Raw genomic sequence first — 19,332 nt, forward strand, 5'->3', positions numbered from 1 at the left:
AGTCCCTCAACACCGCCCCTCTGCTCCGGGGCCTGGGGCTCCGGCCGGCTCGACTGAGGAGGCCCGAGGTTCGACCCAGCCCCAGCCCCTCTGGGAAATGCCCCCGCCCCACTAGGGGCTCTCACCTCCCCGCTGACCGCCGCGCTCTGCGGCGCTGGAGCCAGCCCCTCCGGTCCCGCTTGTCTGGGCCGCCTCTTCGGCTCGGCTGGGCCGGGCAGCTCCGCGGCCCCGCGGCTCCGCGCCCTCTGTCCCCGCGGGCGCCGCCGCCGCCGCCGCTTGCTGAAATGCTGGACAGCGCACCACCATGGAGGCAGCCTCTTCGTCCGCCCGCCGGCCAGAGCGGCACGGCGCCGGCGCCCACAGCGCCCTCCGCAGGCCTGGAGGGCCGCCCGCAGCGGAGGGGACGGACCGGGCGTCGGGGGAGGACCTTCCCCCACGGGGACGTCTGTTCTCCAGCTTGCGGGTAGGGGGCACGCCGGCCCTGGGAGGCGCCTGGGGCAAGGGAGGTTATTAGTTTGGATCTGGGAGGGACAATACGCCGAGTCCTCGCCAGGACTTTGTCCGAGAAGTCAGTGTCTAAGAGGGCGTCAGTTGGCTGGGAGACACCCCAGGATGCCCCTGTCACTGTGCCTCCGGTGGCCAGACCGAGGCCGGGCAGGGTGGGGTGAAAGGGTGAGAGATATCCCAACAGGGAAAGAGACATCCCAAGGAGAACGGAATCCTTGGGCCTTCGATGTTGCTGGGTTCGGAGTCTGGAGCCGGGAGTTCAAGTCACCCTTTGGTTACTCTTGGTGACTTTGGGCAGCTTGTCCGTCCTGCAGCTCCCCCCGACCCCGCCCTTTCGGTGAGCTGCTGAGAGGAGGAAATTAATTCAGGGGCGGGGCCGGGGTTGGAAGCCCAGAGACCTTTCCCTGGAAGCCAGGAGCGTGGAGGCCCCTGCTTCAAGCCCGTCTGTGATGTCCCGGTAGCTGTCTCAGGAGGCAGGGCTGGAAGTGCCAGAGCAGGCAGGACAGGGGGTGAGGCAAGTGAGACGCCTGGGGTGCAGGTATTTTTAAAAAAATTTTATTTTATTTTATTTTATTTTTGAGACAGGGTCTCACTACACCCGACTAAGGTTTTAAATGTTTTTGTAGAGACGAGGTCTCCCTGTGTTGCCCAGGCTGGTTTCAAGCGATCCTCCCACCTTGGCCTTCCCGAACACTGGGATTACAGGCGTGAGCCACTGGTCCCAGCCCTGGTGTGCAGATTTAAGAAGCATTTACATGACACTAAGAGTCATCCCAGGGTCTGTGTGTACGTTTGTTATGAGTGTGTGTGTGGGTTTATGTGTGTGCACATTATGTGTGTATGTTCCCATCTGTGTATATGTGTCTGTGGGTCTGTTTCTGTGTCCATGTCTTTCTGGATTCTGTGTCTATGTGTGCCCTCACCCCCTCCCCTCTTCCTTTCCCCAGGTTTCCTCTCCTACCTGTGTCTTTAGAGTGTTCTGTGTAGAACCTTGAGCTGCAGGCCCTTGCACTGTTTGCAGAACAAAGGTAGAGGTAGGGGAGAGGGGTGGGCTACAGCTGCTGCTGCCAGCACTGCAGCCCCATAGCCCTAGGGGCGAGCCCTCTTCTGGTCTCCTGCCTTCTGGCTACATGAATATTTCATTTGCTGGGGCTTTGGGCTGGCCTAGCACCAGTCCGCTTGCTCACTCCCCTTCCAGGGAAGGGCTTTCCCTCTCCCTGGCTGGGCCTCCCACAGCAGAGCAAGGAGTAGGCAGATCAAGGCTAAGAGAGGCCCTGGGGGCCTGGGGCGAGAGGAGCCATGGCTGGGTGTGTGGCAGGGATGAAGGGAGACCAGATGAGGTGCAGGGACGTGGTGTCATCTCAAAGAGCGAAGCCCATTCCTTAAACGAAGTTGGCTTTACGAAACCTCACCACATTGATTTGGTTCCTAACCAGCCCTGGCCTCAACTCTGTTTGGAATTAGTGCCTGGGAACACTTTGCCCCAACTGGGTAAACCTCCTCCTGCCCTTCCCTCATACAGCCCCTGCCTCCCTGGTTTTGCAATGGGAAATGCTTCCGGGAAGAAGGGGGTGGGGCTGCACGCTGGCTACAAGCCGTCTCCCCCAGGGGCCTTGGGGCGCTCTATTCTACCAGACCTGGAATAGGAAAGCCCTGGAAGCCTAGGCCACCTCTCGGTCCCAATATTCCCTCAGCCCTTGTACCCCCTTGCCCTGGCTCATAGGGACAGATCTCTACCTTGGTTTGCCTTCCCAGCCTGCTAATTTCCCAAAAAGCGCTCCTTCCCTGCATTACTCATTTCAACAAATGGTGTCACCATCTGTGCTGGTTTTTCTCTGTTTGCTCCTCTGGGTCCACTCTCCGCCCTTCTCTGCTCTGCTCTGGGCCTCGGGAGAGGCTGCCTCCACAGACGGGTTACCCAGCCTCCCTTGCTCCTGGCGGCTAGTTGGGGTCATCCAAGGGGAGCATCACTCCGACAATGGAGGGTGGGAGGCGGGACGAGGGTGGTCAGGTGTTTTATTCCCCTGCTGAATTTCTCTCCAGCCCCTCTTCTTCTGGCCCGGCTCTGTGGCATCTGAGGCCTAGAGGTGGCAACAGCTTCCTACTATTTTAAGTCGTTGGCTGCTTCTCTGTCCCTTGCTGGTCCATTCTTCTCTGTGCAGCGTCCCTTCAGCAAGCTGTCTTCAGTTAAACCTCTGCAAGGTGTGGTCTGCTCCATCCTGGGTCTCTGAGCCACACTCCTGCCCTCCCCCAAGTCTGGTCTCTAAGTCAGAACCCTGTGGGTCCCCAAGATCCCCCTTCTCCCCGCAGACCATCGTCTCCTGGAACTGTCCCCTCTTCCTCACTGCCAGGGTGTCTGCCTGGGCCAGGCCTTGGTACTGGACCCCTGCCCAGTGCCCTCCCCCTCCCCAGTCACTCTCCCTCTGAACACACATCTCTGCCCAGATGGTGCTTGACCAGCTAACCCTTCCGAGACCTCCCTCCCCATCTAAACCAGCTTCTCCCTGCTCAGCACTAGTTTTTCCTCTTACTCTCTTTTAAAAAAATTTTTTATTGTAAAATATGCATAACATAAAAGTTGCCATCTGAGCCATTTTAAGCGTACAGTTTAGTGTACACTTTGCATTGTTGTGTAACCATCACCACCATCCATCTCCAGATTGAAAATCTGTATCTGTTAAATCTGCAGTCCCCAACCCCTGGGCTGAGGACCAGTACCGGTCCGTGGCCTGTTAGGAACTGGGCCACACAGCAGGAGGTGCGCTGCGGGGCTAGTGAGGGAGGCTTTGTCTGTATTTACAGCCGCTCCCCATCGCTGGCATCACCGCCTGAGCTCTGCCTCCTGCCGGCCCCCCGACATCTGTGGAAAAACTGTCTTCCATGAAACCAGTCCCTGGTGCCAAAAAGGTTGGGGACCGCTGCATTAAACATTGTGCATCTCATCCTTTCCCCAGCCCTGGCAACCATCATTCTACTTTCTGTCTCCATGAATTCGACTATTCTAGGGACTTCATTTAAGAGAAATCATACAGTATTTGTCCTTTGGTGACTGGCTTGTTTCATTCAGTGTGATATCTTCACGATTTGTCCACGTTGCAGCATGTGACAGGACTTCTGAAGAGCATCCCATTGCATGAGGTCCATTCATCTGTCAGTGGATGCTGGGTTGCTTCTGTGTTTTAGCTATTGTGGATAATGCTGCTCCGAACGTGGGTGTGCAAATATCTTGAGACTCTGTTTCCAGTTCTTTTGGGTATATACCCAGAAGTAGAATTGCTGAATGACATGGTAATTCTGTTTAATTTTTTGAGGAACTGCCATACTGTTTTCCACGGCAGCTACGCCATTGTACATTCCCATCAGCGATGCCCAAGGGTCCCGATTTCGCCACATCCTCACCAACATTTGTTATTTTCTTTTTTTTTAAATAATAGCCATCCTAATCAGTGTGAAATAGTATCTCATTTTGTTTTTATTTGCATTTCCCTAATGATTAGTCAAGTTGAGCATCTTCTCACGTGCTTATTGGCCATTTGTCTGTTTCCTAGAGAGGACCCGCCCTTTTTTTCATCTTATCCCCTCCTGTCACACTGCTCATCCTCTGTGTCTTGTTCTGTCATCACACTCTAGACCTTGAGTTCCTTGAGTGACTTTGCTCACTGTTGTATTCCTAGTCCCAGCACATGGTAGATGCGTAATCAGTGTTTGTTGATTAAATATCTAAACGCCTCCCTTGAGGCCTTCTCAACCTATCTTCTGCCTAGCCTCTCCCCAGCCAAAATTTTGTCTGTCATATTCTGCCATTTGTATTACGAGGACAACAGGGCCATGAATAAGCCTTTCCAAGGAAGACGTGGGACCCAGATTCTGGCTTGGAGCCCTACGCCTGGAGCAGATTCATGCTCTCCAATTTTCCTCATACCTGGACTTCACTTGCCTTCAACCTGTCACTGAATTTGGCCTTGCCCACTTCCCCATCTGCTCCCTCCCAACCCCTGCACCCCCACTGGCCCTTGTACTTGCCATTCCCCTTCTGCAGCACCTCTCCCCATGTCCCTTGTCCTTTGACTCTCACCTACAGGGTGACCTCCCCTTCCAGGGGGCTTTATGCAGAGGGAAGAGCAAGAAAGACCTTGTGATAGTGAAGGACGCCCCGGGCTGGCGTCCTTCACTCACCAGAGAGCCCAGGCTGGCCTTGACCTCAGAATTGGCCCTGCCCTATTTCTCTTTTTCTGCCCTGTCTCTGTCACCCTCTCTCTGTGCCATTCTGTGCCTAGAATGTGAACTCCACGAAGGCAGGGCTGGCTCATGCTGTCTCCATATCTCCCACACCCGCACGGAGGAGGCAGGAATCACTGCTCGTGGAATTGAGTTGTTTGGTTTTCTGCCTCTTCTGCTTCCAAGCAGTTCTTGGTCCTCTTCTCTCCTTTTTTTTTTTCTTTTCTTTTTCCTCTTCCTCAATGTACTCTGCTCTCTTTTTCTCTGGCTCTGCCTTGCCTCTTCCCGTTTGTCTCCCCGTATGATGTGATGTAGACTTGCACCTTGGGGGCACTTGGCCTTGGAGTCGGTTCCTCTTCCCAGGCTTCTCAAAGTGTCTCCTTGGCCCGTGCATCAGAACCACCTCAAGTGCCTGTGAAATGTGACAGTGCCTGGGCCTCCCCGGGACCTACTCTAGTGGTTACATATTGCCGTGTGACAACTGTGCTCCAAAACTTAATGACTTATGGCAACTGCCCTTTTATGATATCTCACAGTTCACAGGTTAGAAATTTGTGCAGGCTAAGCCAGACACAGAAGGACAAATACCACATGTTCTCACTCATATGTGGGAGCTAAAAAATATTGAACTCATGGAGATAGAGGGTAGGACGATGGTTACCAGAGTCTGGGAAGGGTAGTGGGAACAGAGGAAGAAGAGGGGTTGGTTAAGTGGGAATGAAAACACACTTAGAAGGAGTAAGATCTAGTGTTCGGTAGCACAATACAGCAGCTATAGTTAACAATTTACTCTATATTTCAAAATAACTAAAGGAGTGGAATTGGAATGTTCCTGACACAAAGAAATGATAATTGCCTGAGATGATGCATATTCCAATTACCCTGATTTGATTATTATACATTGTATACTTGTATCAACATATCACGTGTACCCCATAAATATGTATAGCTATTATGTATCCACAAAAATTCAAAGTTCAGCCTGAGCAAGAGTGAGATGAGACCCCATCTCTACCAAAAATAGCAAATTAGCCAGGTGTGGTGGTGCGCACCTCTAGTCCCAGCTACTCAGGAGGCTGAGGCAGGAAGATGGCTTGAGCCCAGGAGTTTGAGGTTGCAGTGAGCTATGATGATGCCACTGCACTCCAGCCCAGGCAACTGAGTGAGCTCCTGTTTCAAAAAAAAAAAAAAGTAAAAAATTAAAAAAACAGAAATTTGTGCAGGGCTTAGCTGGGTGACTCTTCAGCTCCACAGCTCCACATGCCATCAAATGGGGGTCCCTTGCTGGTATTCAGATGATGGATGGCTTGTGGGCTGAAAGGCCCAAGATGCCTTCACTCACCTGTCCAGGGCCCTGGTAAGGGTGGCTGGGGGACTGGGCTTGGCTCCATCTCTCCCCCTCTCCAGGGAGTCTCAGCTTGTCCATGAGGTATCTCTAGTAGAGGAGTCAGACTTCTTCCGTGTCAGCTCAGGGCTCCAAAGCAAGTATTCCAAAAGAGAGGAAGTAGATGTCTCCAACTCCCAAGTCTTAGGCTCAGAAACTGGCACAACACTTTTGCCATTTGCTATTGGTCAAAGCAGTTGCAGAGCCCACCCCCTTTAACCCAGCCCTCCCCACCAGTATTCAAAGGTGGAGGACACAGATCTCACCTCCTGATGGGAGGAGGGTCATGGAGGCCATCTAATCTGCCGTGCCTACTGAGTCACACTCCTAGAGGTTGAAGACGCAGCGCTCTGGCCCTCACCTGCCCTGGAGCCCACACCCTCCTAACCAGCTGTCCCCTGGCCAGCACGCTGCATGGCCCCATCGCCAAGGGCTCAGATGCTGTCATGTTCCCCAGTGGTCACTCACCAGGCCCCTTCCTTCACCAGCCTCCTCCCCACAGCCGCACACAGATACTTTTGTGGGGACACGTGGGTATGACATGGGAGGATGGCAGGATTCAGGCATGAGCCGCCAGCAGGCATTTGCCAAAGATACCACACCGGGCGCGTGGTAGACGTTGAATAATTGCCTGATCCTGTGCTCCCTGCAGAGAAAAGCCTGCAAGGCAAAAATAGTTCCTTGAAACTTTGTGCAAAAGCCATCAGGGCCCATGGGGACAAGAGGAATGGTCTGAGGCCTCCTGGCCTTGACCCTCCAAGCGACAATGAGTGAATATCTCATGCCTTCTTGGCTGACTGTGGCTGGAGCACTCTGAAGACATCGCCACTGCCTTCCTGACACAGGTGACATGGGAGATGGATCAAGGTGCCTAAAACGTCCTCCAAGGAGGCTACAGGAGCAATCTGGGAGGTGCTCCGGGAGGGAGTGTCTTGAGCTGGGCCCAAAGGGTTGGGAGGCTGTGGCTGACTCAATGGGAGGAGGGGGGTCTGGAGGCAGACCTAGGCCCTGAGCCCAGATTTGCTGCCTATTAGACGTATGGACTTGGGAAGCGATTTCAGCTTCACTGAACCTCAGTTTTCACCTGTAAAATGGAGCTAATAACACCGGTCTCTGAGGGCTGTTAGGAGGCCCCCAGCAAACAGGGCTCTTTTTCTAATTATTATAGATCCTCCCACGGTCATAGCCTGGAGGGACTTGGTGATGTAGGTGGAAGGTCAGTGATATTTTGGTGCCTTTTATCTGGGAGAGTGACGAACCTGGACCTCTGAGTCTCCCTGGCCTGACACCTCAATCGTCCACCCTTTGCCCCGGCTCACCAGTGCTGTCGGCGTCCATTCTCTCGCCTGTCCCCTCCCTGGTGCCCCCTCGGTGCCCAGCACCTTGCTGGGTGTAGACTGATACAGGGGCCCCGGGGGCCACGATGCCACACTCCGAGCCCACCCAGGCCTCCTCCTCCCTGCCTTCTCCCCTCCCCCAGCACATCTCTCAGCCTCTCTGCAGAGCCTGGGAAATTGAGGAGTCCCTTGTGGCAGACAGGCAGGGCTGACCTTGAAGTGGATCTTTAATAAAAAATGAGCAGAGGCAGCAGCTCCCTGCTCCCCAGCCCCCTGCGCTTCCTTCCTCCCTCCCAGCCTCCCCTCTCCTCTCCTTTGCCTGCAAATCCACCATGAGGGGCTGTGGCTCTGGGTTCATCATGGCTCTCATTAGGGTCCTTGTGAAGGGTGCAAATCCTTGGGGTGTGGGAATGTGAGGGAAGGAAGCTGTTGCTGGGATCTGGGGATGTGGCGTAGGAGGGGAGGGGGCTGCACTCTGGGGCTGTGCCCACTTCTGCTTTAGAGCTTCACATGAGACCCCCACCCACACTCCCTGCCCACCTCCGAGGCCTCACACTGTCCCAGGGGTTCAGACCCCATCCCAGCCTGACATCACGCTAGCTGCGGGGGAGGGGGCAGGGTGGCTTTCCACAGCAGCCTAGGCCTCACCCACTTGGGGGGCCTGGAATTAAGTTCCCTGCAGAGCCGGGTCCCCTGTCAGCCTGGGCCCAGAGAATGTGCTCCTTCTCATTACCTCCAGCCCTCACCGTGAGCCCTCGAGGTGAAGATCCTCGCCTCATCCTGCAGACAAGAACGTTGAGGATCAGTGCGGTTCACAGCTGGCCCACAGTCACCAGCGACCTGGGCAGTGACTTGAGCCAGGATCCGTCTGACCCAAAGCCAAGCTTGCCCCTGAACCCCTGGTCTCGGGGTCCTGCACCGTCTTATCTCTCTTCCCTTGGGTCTGCAGCCCAGGCCCCTGTCCTGACCGGGACACACAGCTCCTGCTCCTTCCCGAACCTGGAACCCACCCAGGCCCTCATAAGTGGGCCCTGCTGGAGGGCCAGACCTCCCCAAACCAGGTCACCAATTTCCTGGCTCCTCAGCGCGTTCCCCTCCTCCCTTGGACCTCTCGGGACCCTCGAGCCTGAACCCCTCTGAGCTATCCACATGGTGGGTGTGTGACCCTGGCTGGCTCAGCTACCCTGCACAGGCCCCTAGGCCTTGAATGGGTCTCATGGGAGGTGCAGGTATGTGTTTGAATGTGTGTGCACAGGTGAGCGGACATAGTGTGTGCAGGGGCATGGGGGAAAATGAGTGAGAATAAACTTATGAATGATTTTGTAAATGAATGATGAATGAATGAATGACGATTCATTCAAATGAATAAGTGAAAGGCATTGAGTCAGTGAACTCCACCTGCCAGGCAAGGCTGAGGCAGGAACAAAGAGCCTGTATCCTCTTTGAACTCTCCCTCTCCATGAGGCCCACTATGACAAGAGACATCCACCTTCTAGAGAGAATTGTCAGTGGGACAAGAATGCCTACCCAGGGACTACATCTCCCAGCATGCCTCATCTGTATGGGGATGTACCATGTGACTAATTCTCACCGATGGGATGGAAGCAGAAGTGACCTCTTCCTAGAAGAGTCCCTAGGAAGCAGACATGCCTTCTCTACTCCCTCTTCTCCCATAGGCTGCTGGCCCAATGCACTCCGAGGCCCTAGGTTGGGTGGGGAGCCACAAGATGGAAGGAGCCTGGGTCCCTGAGTCATCACGTGAAAGAGAGCTGCCTCCTGACCAGGAACGTCAACTTAAGACTGCTGGGGAATGAGAAAGAACCTGTAGTGATAAGCCCCTGAAATGTTGGGGTTTATTTGTTATAGCTGCTAGCGTTGTCCTAACTAACGCACTTGCAGAAGCTAATTATTTGTCATCAAGCTATGTTCGGGCAGAGGTCCCCTGCAGGCTTGGGCCAAGGAATTGAGCCCAGAAATCACTCAGGCAGGGGCTGTGGAGACCCTCAACAGGCATCTGTGGCCAGGGCCTGTCAGGACCTTCATCCTTTGCCTGCCAGTGGTGGGGACAGACAGCATCACCTCATAGCTCTCTCTTCTCACCTCTCATGATTCAGGGAGGAGTTAATGTTGCTCCCTGGTCGCGGGGAGGGACTCAGGGGTTGGCGTTAAAAATGACCATGGACAAAACTCATCTGTAGTGTTTGAAGTCAGGAAAGTAGTTATCTTTGGGGGGTGCTGCCCAGAAAGGGGCACAGGGAAGGCTGGTCACGTTCTGTTTCTTGAGCTGGGTGCTGGTACATGGCTGGGTTCAATTTGTGAAAATTCACGGAGCTGTGTATATATGGTTTCTGCACGTTCCGTATGTACCTTGTACCTCAATAAAAGTTTCAAAAAACGCTCAGGAGAGGGAAGGTTAGGGCGAGGAGAGGAAAAGGATGGGAACAGGAGGGAATGGGGGCAGAAGGCAGAGGGTGGCAGCTCTGCCCCTCACCTGTGGCCGTGGCCTGGGGTGTACCTCTCTTTCCTTGGTCACCACCTGCCCACTATAACCCTTGTGCCCCACATTGGGGACCTACTGTGTCCAGGTCCACTGGGCAGGTGCCTGGATTGGGGACCCTTACTCCCAAGGAATGTGCCGTGGGCTCTCCTTGGAGGCCCAGAGCACGATACCTGGGCCCACATGTTCTGACTGGGGACAGGGCGGCAGCAGAGATGGCAGCTGAGACTGCCTTGGAGAATGTGACCTAGTTTCATCTCCCGCATCTGTCTGCCAGCAGAATAGATTCAGTCACCTGAATCCACTGCACATATCCACACACACACACACACACACACACACACACACACACATGTGTCAGAATCACACACATCTGCCACATATCTTATGTATGTGCCACACATGCTGCTACATGCCCCCCACCCGGTGATGCACTCTCCTCACACCCACTGCATCCACCCCTCCACACACACCTGCAGGACCACGCCCACACCTCCTCCTCCCTGCCAGACCCAAACCGCAGCTACACACCACGTCCACGCAGCTCCTCAGGTACACAGCGCACACACACTCCCGCGTGAACACGGGCACCCACACATGTGCACCATGCCCAGATACACCCGCCAACACATTAGACCCTGGAGCAGAGGGAGCTGGAGATGGCCTGCCCTGAGGGAGCCCACCCACTCTGACCCAGAGTCCCAGGTACCCAGGGACAGGGGTCGATGGATGGAGGATCCCTTCGTGGGGTGCTAGCCTGGGCCCCCATCTCTTCTGTGAGGCCTTCCCTGACTGTCGGGGCCCCAGAGAAGCCCTCCCTGAGCAGCAGAAATCCCCTCTTCCATGTAAGGATCGATAACGCACGTCCTTACATGTCCTTGCGGGATCTGCCAGAGCCCCAGGCCCTGCCCCAGTTGGGGTGGCAGCCCGAGAGAGCCCCTGGGGAGCTCCAGGGTCCCTGGACTGTACCCTGGGCCTGTCCACTGGCTGCCATATTCTGGGGGGAGGGTAGCTGGCTTGAGACAGGCTGTGAATGTGGGACAGGGAGTGAGCAGGGTCCCTGGCGCAGGCCTGTGTGTGTGCGTGGTGTGCATTGTGCGGCTGCTATGAATACGGTGTGTTTAATTGCTCACTAGCAAAAAGCCTCCTGACACCCTGACCTTTCTCCCCACTGGCCCTGCTTAATTACTCCTCCAGGACCCTGGAGAGGCTGGATTTGCTTCCTGAGCCAGAGGCCAGCTGGGACAAAGCCCCTGCCCCCACCCTTACAGTGGGAGCCTTCCCTGAGCCCTGGGAGGGCCTGGGCTCCAAGTGAGGACAATCACAAGGACAGTCACCATCTATTGAGCACCTCCTGTGTGCTGTGTGCTTTGTCTGTGTAATCCACTCAGCAAGCTGGGGAATGGGCATGACCGTCTCATTCTACTGATGTGGAATCCGAGGCTCAGAGAGGTAATTTCCTCCAGACTCCACAGCAAGAGAGCAAGGTCTGGGATCTGGAGTTAGGTGACCTTTTGTTGGCCCTCAGTGATCTCATCTTCCAAGATGTTCTTCTGCACTACTCCAGGCCAGCTAGATGCTTCCTTCTGGAAGATTCTGTTGCACTGGGAAGCATGGAGTCAAATTTATAACGTAGGATGGTGCCATTTATAATGAAACTTTGGTAATTCATGTTCTATGTCCACATTTTCACTCCACTCAGCACCTCCCCTTTAACTCTTTTTAAAGCTACCCATGTTGTGCTTCCCTCGTCTGCAGCTGGGCCGCCAGGGTGTGGTGGGCTCGCCGGGCTAGTTTCCAACATGTCTGATACACACATTCACGCGTGTGGATGACTCATTATCCACATGGTAAGTGTGCCCAAGTCATATTGGCTCCCCTTGGAGAGGCCCAGCCCTCCCATGGCTGCTGGGATGGTCCCACCCCCTCCAATAGCCAGGCCGGCGACCCCATTCCTTTCCCCAGGAAAACCACCTGGGACAGGGACTGCTCAGGGCTCCGAGAGGATTCGTGTCCCACCCGCCACTCACATGCCCTGTGACCTCGGTTCCTCTTCACTCTGAGCCCCAGTTTGCTAACTGCCCCCACCTCACACCCACATCCAGGAGCATAGCCGTCCCATGAAGGTGGCTGCGGCTGGCTGGGGCAGCCCCTCCCTGCTTTCCCCTTTGTAACTTGGGTGAATGACCTTCCTGGTGGATGGAAGGTTCTGGGCAAGGACAAGGGGCTCTGCATGCAGACACTTCCGGGATTTGCTCCAAATGGGCAGTGGCGGGAGCTGGGAGGGCCCCCTCCTTCCTGAGCTGGACCTTTCGCCCAGCCTGGGGCACACCCGGCATCAGCCACTGCTGTCCACGCTCACAGTGCATGCCGCCCACACGCACCCCGTGCACACACGCCCCCCCCCCAGAACCACCCCCACCCCACGAAAGGAACATTTCCACCCCCTCCCTACTCTGGCCCCAGCCAGGCGGCCTCCCTTGGGGGCTGCAGCGGAGTTAACCTAATTCCGGGCACACAGTCTGCCTGGCACAGCAGCCGGCTGGCAGCCTGGCGGGGGGATACTGAACCAGCAGGAGCAGGGGAGTTATTTTTAGGCAGTGAGGTGGGGTCTGCCGTGCAGCTGGTGGCTCAGGGAAGAAGGGGATTCACGGAGTGATGGGGGCTCAGGTCAGGGTGACAGACAGGGTAGCCTGGGTGTGGCCTCTCCCCAGAGGGACCAGGCCAGCTTGGGGCTCCCATGAAGGTGGGGAGGGCCCAAGAGCAGGAAAGAGGGAACTGCCAGGGCTTCCGGCCCAAGCTGTCCCCACTGGGCTGAGCATGCAGCGGGGTTTCTGGGTGGGGGCGGGGTGGGGGGCAGCTGGGGAGGGTGAGATGTCTCTGAAGTGGGCAGAAGGCTCTGTTGTGACCTGACAGCCCCTCCCAACACTCACAGAGAGAGAGACGGACACACACGGGGTGGGGCTGCACTGTCAGGCCTCTGGGAGCGGCAGGGCTGAGGCTTCCTGGGGCACAGCAGCCCCCCGTGAATGGCTGCTCTCTCCATCCAGGCCCCTGATCTGGGGTCACCCCCCAGCTCTATAGGGTCCCAGCACCCAGCAGGGGACATAGCAGGATCCCTCCCACACCTGGACCGGCTCCCACTCCAGTCCTGAGATCGGGAAGTATGTGAGACACCAGAGCCAGGTGTGCCAGGAACCCAAAGGACCCAGGACTACGCTCTCAGGAGCTGGAACCAACCCACACAGGGGGCTGCCCCATGGTGGGGGTGGTACCAGGGAAGCACTAAGATGTCTGGAGGCAGCCCTGAGCTCCCCAAAGCCATGCAGTGCCTGGCCAAAGGGGGATGGCTCCACAGTCAGGCTGCCTGGGTTCAAATCCCACTCCCCTTCCCTGCTGTGTGACATCAGACAAGTTACTCAACCTCTCTGGGCATCAGCTCCCTTGGCTATAGAATGGAACTGCTGATAGTACCCACTCTATAGGGTTGTGACTAGGATTAAAGGAAATAACTGGGTGTGTGTGTGTGGTGTGTACTAGTTTCCTGTGGCCACTGTAATAAATTACTACAAATTAAGTGGCTTAAAATAATAAATTTATTATTTAACAGTTCTGGAAATCAGAAGTTCTATAATAAAATCAAGGTGGCAGGGGCTGCGTTCCCTCTGGAGGCTCTAGAGGAGAGAGAGCCCATTTCTGGCTCCTGCAGGCCACCCGCGCTCCCGCGCTCACCGGCCCTTCCTGCACCTGCCGGGCTAGCAGAGCAGCGTCTCCAAATCTCTCTCTCTGACCTGCATCTGTCGTCTCATCTCCTTCCCTCCATCTGACCCTCCTGCCCCCTCTGATGAGGACTCTTGTGATGACATCCGGCCACTGGGATATGAAGGAGACCCTCCCCATCTCAGGGTCCTTAACTGAGTCACATCCACAAAGTCCCTTGTACTTTGGGCACCTATTCACAGGTTCCAGGCATGAGGACGTGGACATCTCAGGGCAGGGGGAGTGCATCATTCTGCCCACACCCAGGGGACTCGGGATGCAGTGACTACTCAGCAAATGTGAAAGGAGGAAGCGGTGCACACAGCTGGGCGGGGAGACGCTGCTTCCACACCTGGAGGATGGTTTAGGGAGCAGAGGTTTCCCGTTGCTGCCAGGAAAAGTTGGCCTTGTCTTCAGCCGAAAGCCACATCAGGATAAGGTACCAGAGACGTTACAATTCCCCGTTGGGTGCACAGCTCTTTACAGCTTGCAAAGGGCTTTTCATGACCTCAAAGACAGGGAAACTGAGGCTCAGTGAGGAGATGAGGCTTGTCCCAAGGCCGGACAGTAGTAAAGGGCAGAGCCAGGATGTGAATCCAGGAATGTTAGATTCCAAGTCCGGGGGTCTTTCCCCTGCACCCCAAGTGCCTCTGTGCCTGCCACAGCTGCTGGTGCGAGAGCACGACAGGTTAGAGGCCAGCCTGGCTCCCGAGAAGCGCAAAGAGCCCTGGGCTCGGAGTCTAGCAGCTTGGACAAGTCACCCTTTCCCCTAAAATGGGGCAGTCATGGCTGGTTGTTGCATTCAATGACAAGACACAAGTATGGGGAGCAGTGTTAGAGTGGAGGGTTAGCTCAGTGACACGCTTTTTAAAGATACTACAAGTCCAAAATCAAGGTGTTAGCAGGGTTGGTTCCTTCCAACGGTCGGAGGGAGAATCTGTCCCAGGCCTCTGTCCTGGTTGCTGGTGGTAGTGGCAATCCTTGGTGCTCCTTGGCACCAAGAAATGTCACTCCCATCCCTGCCTCTGTCGTCACATGGCCACCTTCTCCCTGTGTGTGTCTGTCTCTGTCTCTTCTTATACGGACACCAGTCACCTTGCATTGCGGCCTAGTCTACTCCAGTAGACCCCATCCTAACGAGTTCCATCTGCAAAGACCCTGTTTCCAAATAAAGCCACATTCTGAGGAACAGGGGGTTAGGGCTTCAGCATATGAATTTTTTAGGGACACAATTCAACCCATCACACAAAATATGCAGAGTAAAAAATTGAGAGCATCCTAAGTACAACACACATTCCAAAGGCAATTTCCTTCCCCATTCTAGAAGTTTGTCCTTCAAGACCTTTTTCTATGCATTTACATTCAACAGCAAATAGGTTTTGGAAGCCTCCCCCATATATCCCCATATATGGAATAATATAATACACACTTATTTTCCTCTACTAGGCTGGGGAGAAGCTTTTGTGTCAGATCAGTACTTCATTTAGTAGCTGTGGCTTTGGGGGCAGAGTTGGGGGCAGATAGCTTGTTCTCAGGCCCCCAATCTCTAGCTCCTCTGCACCGGGGGTGCCGGTCCACTGGGGTATTACAATATTTAACCACCAGAAGCACTTGGGCACTGGCCAATTCATTTGGGAGACCCTATGCTGCTAGGTGTTACCCATTTTCCATGGTGGTCATCCAGGGGGCCTCAGGGGAGGGGCCACAGACTGGGACAGCAGCTGCCGACTAGTTGGTTCCAACATTTCTCTATCTCACAACCAGATTAGCTCTCCTGGTGCAAACCAGCCCCAAATCGGCCCACCTGGTCTTACCTCTCAGCATCTGGTTCTGCCTGCCCCTGGATGACCCCATTAAACTTTGGGAGGAAACTTAAGCAACTAGAGGAAAATGAAGAGGAGGGGAAAAAAAGACCTCATTTCTGGCCGGTCAGCTCTGGCCGCTGTAGGAAGTTTGCACAAGGCAGCGAGTCCACCAGGCCAGGACAAGGCAGGGGGCAGGGTGTGGGTGGCCGCTTCAAGTGAATTGAAGAGATCCATGTCCAGCCCTAGGGGATTAGGGAGTGGAACCCAGAGAGGCCAGCACTGGAAGACCCCAGGCCCAGCCCCCTGGCAGGGTCTGTCGCAGGGGGCCAGAGGCCAGACCAAGGCTGCTAGTGCCTGTGCAGGGTGCTACAGCTGCCCAGCTGCCCTGGGCCCTCCCTCCTGGCTACCCAGCAGTTCCTCCCACCCTGGGTGTGGAGCAATTACTCCCCACCTCTCTGGTGGCAGGCAGGAATGGCCTGTCCTTGCCGTACACGTAGGGTGCTGGGACAGGAGGACCCCAAGGTCACCTGGTTAACGGAAGCTGCTCTGCCAGCTCCTCTTGTGGGGCTCTGCCCTGCTTCTCTTGGGCACAGCTGACAGGGTTAGGGGGTTCTCTCAAGACCCACTACCCCCTACCCCACTTTCTGCGCTGATGCTGTGTCTGCAGGCCCTGCTCCCCAACCTGGGAGCTGGTGTCCATAGCCCTGCCTGGATCCACTCCCACCTTCCTCACCCCTGTCTGAAGGCAGCTGCCCCCTCCCGCCTGGATGGGCAGAGGTCAGACAGAGCAGGGAGCCGGATTTGGCTCCAGAATGCTAATCCTCACCCCCTGACCCTGACCTAGCGGGCAGAGGAGCCTCTGAGCAACCTCAGCCTCCAGCTCCCTCTTCAGGCGATGGATGAAACTGCAGGGAGGCTTGGCCCGCCGCGAGCCCAGGCCCTGCCAGTGAGGGTCAGGGTCATTCTAGGTTAAGCTGCTCATCCCCTCCGCCTTCGCAGAGAGGACCGAGACTCCGCTTTCCTTGTAATTACTCAGCATGACTGTGTCCACCCAGGACTTAGCGGCAGCGTCTTTACAGGACTAACTCTTTCCCTAATTACCCTCCCTGCGGGCGCCCCGCTGCTCCCACACTCTGCTCTTCAAAGGCTGGTTCTCAGCTTCCCCAGGCAAAGGCCTCAGCCACCTCGTTCTGGTCATTAACACCATACATGCAATCCCTGGCCTTTTGTTCCTCGCAGAGGGGGACAGGAGTGGGAGTGGGGCTGGCAGTCCCTGCGCGGCACTGGAGGGCGGATAATCGGAGCTCTCGGAAGCGGGGGTGAGGTTGGCTTGACCCATTCTGACAGTCGGCTGGCGACAACCTGCTGGTGGCCTTCGGGGTGATGGAAAGGGGGCTGAAGATGCTGATGTGTTCCCTCCCTGTCCCTGCCACACCCCTGCCCACATTGCCACCCTATCTCTGGCCCTCAGCGTCCCAAGTGGCCCCTGCCGCCACATCTTTCCTCCTTCTAGTGTGGCGTGTGCGCTGGCAGCACGGGCACAACTTGGGAGCTGGCTCCAAATGGCGCATCTTGGCCCCGCACCAGGCTCCTGGGTCATAATCTGTGCGTCAACAAGACCCCTTTTAGTGGAGTTTGAGCAGCTGGGGCCACAGTGTCACCATCCTGCCCAGCACCTTTGACACCCTGTCCCCGCTATCCACAGATGAGGCCCAAGCGCTTAGCCTGTCAGTCAAGACTCTCCCCACACTGTCCTGCTCCCCTTACGTGAGCCCCAGGCTGCAAGTCAGTCGCTGATCCTCAAACCTTGAACCCAGCCCCTCATGCCAACCTGCTCCTGCTGCTGCCCCCTACTGGCTGAAACCCTATCCAGACTGTATGGCCAGTGCAAATGCCATCTCCCCCTCTTCCCTTCCCAGTATCTTGTGTATCTCAATGGGGGCAGTCCTCCCTGATCCGTGCTCTGCCAAGACATCCAGAAGTAACCTCATCCTCCTTTTGAGTCAATCACACGGTACCTTACTCTCATTTTTTCTTTCTGCAGATTCTCACTTCCCTGACTTACCCGTGAGCCCTGACTTATCTGTGAGCGCCCATAGTGTCAAAAGAGCACCCCCATCCCCTCAGCATAACTTGGAAGAATCTGGAATATTTTAGGTTCCAGGCCCTTCCCCTAGGACTGCTAGATCTAAACTTCGGAGGGGCGGGGCTAGAATCCTTGAGCAAACTCTTTGGGAGGTTCTTGTGTGGTAACCCAGATATATGGAGATGAGCAGTGAGCACCCTAGACCAAGACACAACTTGGCTCTTGTGTCCTGTGTCCTGCCTGTTAGGGTTGCTACAAAAATCCCATGAAACAGCAAGTGCACCTCAGAGCTGGCACAGCGTCTTGCACGCAGACCCACCAGGAGGAAACAGATCAAAGTACAATGATGTTCAGGGTCGTACTCTTTATGTAGTGAAAATCTAAATCGCCTAATTATCCAACAGCGGTGGAATAAATTATAGATATGTTCACTCTAATGATTATCCAGTTACTGAAAAAGTGCCGAGGGTGACTATGTACATACAGTGAAGGCATCAGTTGTGGCAGCTTCTCTCCAAAGGTGGAAGGGTCCCCAAAGAACCAGGCCTCCTGGTAGCCAGCCAGGCTGTGGGTGGTTCCCACACACAATGCACCTGGCTTGCCCCGTGACTTGCTTTACCCAAGAGAATGTGGCACGAAGGATGCTGTGTCAGTTCTGAGCCTGCCTTAAAGCCTGGCAGCTTCTGCTTTCACACTTCTGGGAACTCTGAGCCATCAAGGAATCCATCCACCTTGCTGTAGAGGAATGAAAGGCCCAATACCACGGGGAGAAGTCCAGCTCTCCAGGCATCTCCCAAACAGCCATCAGCTTGGATGTTCCAGGCCAGCCAAGCCTCCAGCCAATGGCACACGATGAGAAGAACTACCCAGCTGAGCCTTGTCAATCCAGAGATAAAAATGCTTGAAAGCAGCTAAATCAAGGAGTGGGAAATTGCTACATAGTAAGTTAACCAGAAGAGCAGGCTACATTATCTCTGCTAGTGAAGTATGCAAAAGGACAAATAATATTAGCAGTGATTACTTTCTTGCTTTATTTTCTTTAGCTACTTTTAGGTTTTATACAATGAACATGTTTATTCTTATAAGAAAACAATGATGTTGTCCTTTATGGTAAAATTCATCTCAGTTTTAGTTTAAAAAAAAAAGCTCTTGTGGGTAAATCAGCATCTATCCACTGGTCATACCACTACCTCCTTCCCACTTCCACCCTACAACGGCAGGTCACCACCTGCTGCTGGAAAGTTCCTTCTCAGGTATAGTTTCCACTCCAGAGGCCACAGCTGGGGAACAGACTGCCCCCAACACCAAAGGGAGCCAAATCTCTAATTCCCCACCCCTCAATCCAACAAAGGCCTTTCTTTAGGCCACTGAAGAAAACCCTGCCCTTTCCATGGCAGATAGCACAGCGCTGACGCAGCAGCCCAAGTCTTGGGTGTCCGTGTGCACCCCCACCTGCTTTCCTCATAGCTCCAGCTGTGAGTTCTGTCGCTGAACATCAGGGCTCAGTCACAGGTGAAATTCAGAGGGGGTCAGAGGTCAGACAAGGTAGCTATTTGCTTAGCCAGAAAACACAACACAAAATTAGGGAAAGAAAATGGCCGCCGGGCATTAACTGCTGAACTATGACCCCACGAGGGAGAATGACCCCAACAAGGACTCAGGGGTTGACCCTTCTTCCAGTTTACACACCCGAGTGATGGAACAGTGTGGAGAGAAGGGCTGGGAGCAGCAGGTACTGA

At 55.0% G+C, this 19,332-nt stretch overlaps 1 protein-coding gene across 1 annotated transcript in view; it reads right to left on the minus strand.

Moving 5' to 3' along the window:
* Positions 1-283, minus strand: part of SRRM3 (serine/arginine repetitive matrix 3) — a 50,276-nt gene extending 49,993 nt beyond the window's left edge. The window contains exon 1 of the mRNA XM_012640234.1: positions 126-283. The gene's annotated coding sequence lies outside the window, so the exon portion shown is untranslated. The remainder of the gene's footprint in view (positions 1-125) is intronic.
* Positions 284-19,332: the final 19,049 nt, after the last annotated feature.

Source organism: Propithecus coquereli, unplaced genomic scaffold (genome assembly GCF_000956105.1).
Source record: "Propithecus coquereli isolate 6110/MARCELLA unplaced genomic scaffold, Pcoq_1.0 Scaffold150, whole genome shotgun sequence".
Taxonomy (NCBI): domain Eukaryota; kingdom Metazoa; phylum Chordata; class Mammalia; order Primates; family Indriidae; genus Propithecus; species Propithecus coquereli.